This window comes from Equus caballus, chromosome 17 (assembly GCF_041296265.1).
Source record: "Equus caballus isolate H_3958 breed thoroughbred chromosome 17, TB-T2T, whole genome shotgun sequence".
NCBI classification, from domain to species: domain Eukaryota; kingdom Metazoa; phylum Chordata; class Mammalia; order Perissodactyla; family Equidae; genus Equus; species Equus caballus.
The window spans coordinates 93,866,853-93,872,944 of NC_091700.1; positions in this window are offsets into that span (position 1 = coordinate 93,866,853).

Here is a 6,092-nt window from a genome sequence, read left to right on the forward strand (position 1 = left end):
GAAAACATTCTTCCTTCTTTGTAGTATTTTGTGAAGGCTGCCGTAACAAAGCATCACAGACTGGGTGGTTTAAACGACAGAAATTTATTTTCTCTCGGTTCTGTAGGCTAGAAATCTGAGATCAAGGTGTCGGCAGCACAGTTTCTTCTGAGGTCTCTCCCCTTGGCTTCTAGATGGCCGTCTTCTCTCTGTGTCTTCACATGGTCTTTCTCCTGTGCGTGTCTGTGTCTTCGTCTCCTCTTCAATAAGGATACCACTCAGACTGGATTAAGGCCTGCCCTCGTGACTTCATTTAACCTAAATTGCCTCTTTAAAGATCCTATTTCCAAATACAGTCACATTCTGACCTATTGGGGGCTAGGACTTCAAAGTATGTATTTTGGGGGACACAATTCAGCCCATAATATTTCTAACGGATCAGCTTCAAAGTTGACCTTATTTGAGTGCTTCTCATAGCTCCCTACATCTTTTGCAAATCTCTGTCCTCTATCCATTTTCCACTGTGAAATTATTCTTCAATGTTCTCTTTTAAGTCATGCTCCTTTGGGAATATCATTCAATAAATTTTGACTTTTCACTTCCACAAAGAGGATTAATCTTTTGTTTCATTCTGGGTCTTTGACTGCAGGAAACAGAATCCAGTGAAGCTAGTTTAAGCAGGAGGGGATTTATTAGGGGATATTAGAAAGCTCACAGAATCCTTAGAAGGAATGCAGAAACAGGTTGTATTATAACTTACAGAAATGACTCCAGGCCCTCACCACCAAACTAGACTGATGGGAGAACTGTGCACCTACTGACCCCCAAATTGTCTGAATCTGCTGCCACCTATCCCCCAAAATGGCTAAACCACACTCTATTTCTTTAAGTTGCTATTTACCAATGCATCTTGTGTGGGTATGTCCAAGGCGGGGCTACTGGGATACTATTGATATTCTGTTCCTGGATCTAGAAGCTGCATTCAGTTCATTAAATTCATCAAACTGTTTACTAGAGTGTGTGTGTGTGTGTGTGTGCATGTGTACATGCGCATTGTAGTAAAGACTATTTTCAAAAGTTTGAGGGCAACGATAAATGAGGATATCCAACCATACGTTTCTCACGTTAGCTTCACAATCATGATCACAAATTTTTCTCACAAAGTATTTCTACTAATATTATTTTAGTCCTTAGCTCTCACTACTTTGATGTCCAACGATTATGAAAAACAAAGTATAAAATCACTTCAATAGGCATCTCTCAATCCCTTTTTATATGGATATCATATTGTATGTTCATTCTAAAGAACTATCCCAACCCAATTAACCTAGTCAATGCAGTGAAAAATTGTATTGTCCAATAAGACTATGACCTTGTCACTCCTTCTCTAAAATCTTCCTTCACATGTGATGTGAAAACCGACCTTTACCGATCATTTCCTTTCAAGTTGTTTCATTAACCCCCTTGCTATTTTACTTTTTAATGTTCTACATTATAAGACCAAACAAGTGACAAAAAATTGAATTTATTCTTGCCAGTCTCTGTTCTGATAAATTCTTCTAATCTTCTTCTAAAGCATCTGATCTCTTCCTTAAAACATGCATCAGCCCAAATTAAATTTCCAGTAGTCTCCTTCTGAATTAATCCTACCCATCCACAAACTTAGACACTCCTTCCATTTCTAATGTTGAACACTGCAACATTCTAATCAAGCTGGTATCATGAGTTGGAAAATATTTTTAACAATATGGTTATGGTGTGTTGAGTGTGTGCTTAGATTTATTTTAATTCTAGGCATTCTATCATAGTGTCACCAACGTAACTTAAATTTCTTGCCATCAGAAGCATTTCTACTTTTGCAGTTTCCACAACAGCCTGACAAGATATTCAATTGTGTATAAAATAACATAAACATATTAACCATAAGAATATCAACTATTCGGCATCTAACATTAACTAGGCACTTGTTATCTCCATTTGATAAATAAGACACACCTTCTAAATGATAACAATCTTTCCATGAAATATTATTTAACTACCATGTATGTTCTAATTATTTTCTAGTCACCAAGGATCTAATAGTGAACAGAACAGACTATGTTCTTGGCATCGTGGGATTGATTGTTTAGTGGGAAGAGACAGATTTTAAACTAATTAATTAATTAAAATATATATATCCTGCCAAATGGTGTTAAGAGCTATGAAGGCCAATATAACAGGTTAGGGAGAGAGCGTTTGTGAGTGTGGGGGAGGCAGAGATGAGGAGAGGGGAGAAGTCACTAAGAAGGTGATGGGAAAGGAGCACTACAGCAGAAAGAGCAGCAAGTGCCCAGGCTCCAAGCTGGGCAGATGTCTGGGGTGTTGGAGGAACAGTGAGGGGGACAGAAAGTCCCAAGGAAAAGCAGTGGGACATGAGGCCAGTGAGGGAAAGGCCTGCGGAGGAGATTTGCAGGACATTGTCTCCGGACAAGCTGGGGAGCTTGGGCTCACTCAGATGCATTCCCTGAGATAAGAATATGAGGCTAAAGTGTTTATTTGGGAAAGATTCTGGGAAATACCAGTACTGAAACGGGAAAGTGAGCAAATAGAACCAGCATACACAAGCTGGTCACTGCTCAGGGCAACTGAAATTACAATCTGTTGGGTCCTCTGGGAGACTCTACATAGCATAGCTCAGACTGCTCTCACGTGAGGGCTCAGAATGCTGAAATATTTACCCACTACTTCCTTCTGGCATTGGATGAGGGTTGCTCCCAGGGTCATTAACCCTTTTCTGTGCTTCCACGCTGCTGTCTCATAGCCCATCATCAATTGTACAGTCAGAGTAAGTGTCCAGGAAAAGAGCCACAGGTTCTTGCAATAAGCAGTGGTCTTCAGGTCCTGGAATGGAGAGTGCTGGGCTGGTGGTGGGCAGGGTGTATATAGGAAGGGGCTAGTGACAACATCTTAACTTAGCTATTGGAGAGTTCTGAGCACAGGAGCGGTGTCTTAGTCCGTTTGGGCTGATGTAACAAAGTACTACAAACTGCATGCTTATAAACAACAGAAACTTACTTCTCAAAGTTCTAGAGGCTGGAAGTTTGAGATCAGGATGTAAGCATGGTCCTGTGAGGTCTCTCTTTTGGGTTGCAGGCATCTTGTATTTTCGAGTGTGGGAAGGAACTAGGGAGCTCCCTGGGGTCTCATTTATAAGAGCACTAATCCACTTCACAAGGGCCCCACCTTCATGATTTAAGCCCCTCCCAAAGGCCCCGCCTCCTACTGCCAACACATTGGGTTTTAGGATTTTGACATGTGAATTTTGGGGGAACACAAACATTCAAACCATAGCAAGTAGCATGAACTTATTTGCATTTTTATAGATCACTCTGGCTACTAGGTTGGAAACTGTGAGTGGGCAGTGTGGTGGTGAGGGCAGAAACAAGGGCTAGTTAGGAAGCTATTGCAATCATCCTCGCCAGCAAGGCACGGGCTTGAACTAATGCAGTAAAGATGGTGAGGAGTGGGAAGATTACGGAATTGGTATAAAAGGAGAGCTAACAAGATTTGTTGATGAATTATTTATGGAATAAAGGAAAAGGAGAACCGTTAAGATGTCTCCAAGGGTGTTAACACAAGGAAATGGAAGAATGGAGTCGTCATTTACTGAGATGGAAAAGATTGTAGGATGAGCTTTTTTTGAGAAAACAAATGTGGAAACAAGAATCTCAAGCCTTAAAATATCTTTTAAAAGGAGATATTATTATTCCCATCTCAAAGATGGGAAAGATATGCTCAGAAACACCAAAGTTAGCTGGGAGATCTTAAACAGTAGTGCTGTCATGGGAGGGCAATCATGTCCATTTATAGGACGGTGAAGACTAAAACTGGTAATTTGTGTTAAATGCCTAGTACACAGCAGCTGCCCAATAAATCACGGTAATCTTATTCTTAGCATTTTTCCAATATTTTATACTAGAATCCGTATTCAGAACTTATGTTCATTCTTTTTTTTTATGAGGAAGATTAGTCCTGAACTAACATCTGCTGCCAAGCCTCCTCTTTTTGCTAAGGAAGGCTGGCCCTGAGCTACCATCCAAGTCCATCTTCCTCTACTTTATATGTGGGACACCTCCCACAGCATGGCTTGCCAAGCGGTACCATGTCCACACTCAGGATCTGAACCCGTGAACCTCGGGGCTGCCAAAGTGGAACTTGCACACTTAATCCTTGCACCGCTGGGTCGGCCCCCTCCCTTATTCTTTTTATTCTTTTGTGTTTTTAAATACCATCTATAAGTTTATCACCTAAGACCTTTATTAGCTGAGGGCAGAGAAAACTACCTTGGAGCATCTGGCTAATTGTAACTGCTTTATTAAGGTAGGTATAGGGAATGGATTGATACTTAGGCTGGCCATAAGATTTTCAAACGTTACCTTGGAAATTATGGAAAATAAAGCCAACTACATTTTAACCCAAAAACCAGTGTTTTTGAACACCAGATACCTACGGTGAAAATTAATTATAAAGTATGCTGTATCTCAAATGCAAGTATAAGTACATCACACGAATCATGAAGAATGAATAATGATTTCTAGGAATCATAGATTTCCTTAAAAGCTAAAAATTCAGTAGAAAAAAATATTAAAAATCTGTACACTCAAGGAATTGAAAACTGATTAGATAGAAATAATACGGACATTTAACAGACATTCACACGCTAATACCCCTGGAGCAAAAAGTTGTAACAGCCACAATATATATTACAAACTGTTAACTATCTAGTTCATCGAGCACAGAGTAGGAACTTTACAAACTTCAGTTCACTTCCCATGCCTTATGCTACATCTCGTTTCATCTTCTCTCCTAGTTCCACTTGACATATATTTCTTAATAAAACAATTTCAGAAGTTACACATTTACAGAAAACTCAGGTGTATATTTTCCCTTTCACAACAGAATAAGAGAACTCAAAATATTGGCCACATACTTTAAAAGAATTATTCCTTCAAATAAATGCAATCTCTCCTTCTATACAATTAGTAGCATTATTTGTCATCAAAAATTTGGGGAAAAGTAACTTGAAAGGAATACCTATAGCGTAGGTACTATGGACACAATTTATTCCATTATGCCTGTAAAATTTTAAACAGAGTAATATATTTTGTATTTTCTATTAACCAAGGATAAAGTAATAGAAAAGAAGATATTAATCAATTATACTTTACTGTAATAATTTTCTTTCTTTTTTGGTTGTGCTAATTTTCTTGATTATTTATATTAGAGGATGATTGGATATTAATGTGACTTTTAAAAACAAAATAAGTATTATTTTACTTATTAATTATCAATGTAGTATCCAGTTTTTACTGGGACAAAAATTCTTTATTGTTCCTAAGCATTTCTATTTAGGAACTTAGTTTACAGACATTTACCATATTATAGTAAGTACATGTGACAAAATGGAAAATGCTGGTACAAATGCATCACTATTGGCCTGTGTATGCACATATGAGAGAGAGGGTGGAAGATGATGAAAGATACACAGCAAATTCAATAAATAGGCTGTTTATTTTAAATACTCTGCTTATTATCATAAAGTAAATTAAGAAACATTGAAATAACCTAGCTGTTCTAACATCCTGCTTATCTTAACATATTGTCTCAATATCACTTTCAAATAAAGATGTTTGAAATAGTGTCTGCAATCTACATTTTTGATCTGCCTAAATAGCTGCTGGCTTCAGCAGAACATTAATGCAAATCTAATGTACCTGCTGGTATGATTAGCTGAATCAAATGATGGCATTTAAGTAACACCTAAATAATCTTAATTAGGATCTTCAACTCATCTTAGCACTTAGAACTCTACAGATGGATAGTCTTAATTATCAGCCTTTTGATTAGGATAACAGCCCTAATCAAGATGATGTGGGCCTGATAGACAGGGTATCACTAAATTAATGACTGCTGTTAAGTGGGAACATAAGCAAAAAAATAGAGCTGCCTTCTATGAGAGGCAGGATGATGTCTATGCAAAGGCATTAATATTGTTAGGGGAAAAATCAGAGTAAAGAATCATGCAATAGGATTAATGTTATTATATCTAAATATATCTGAGCTCTTAAATACGA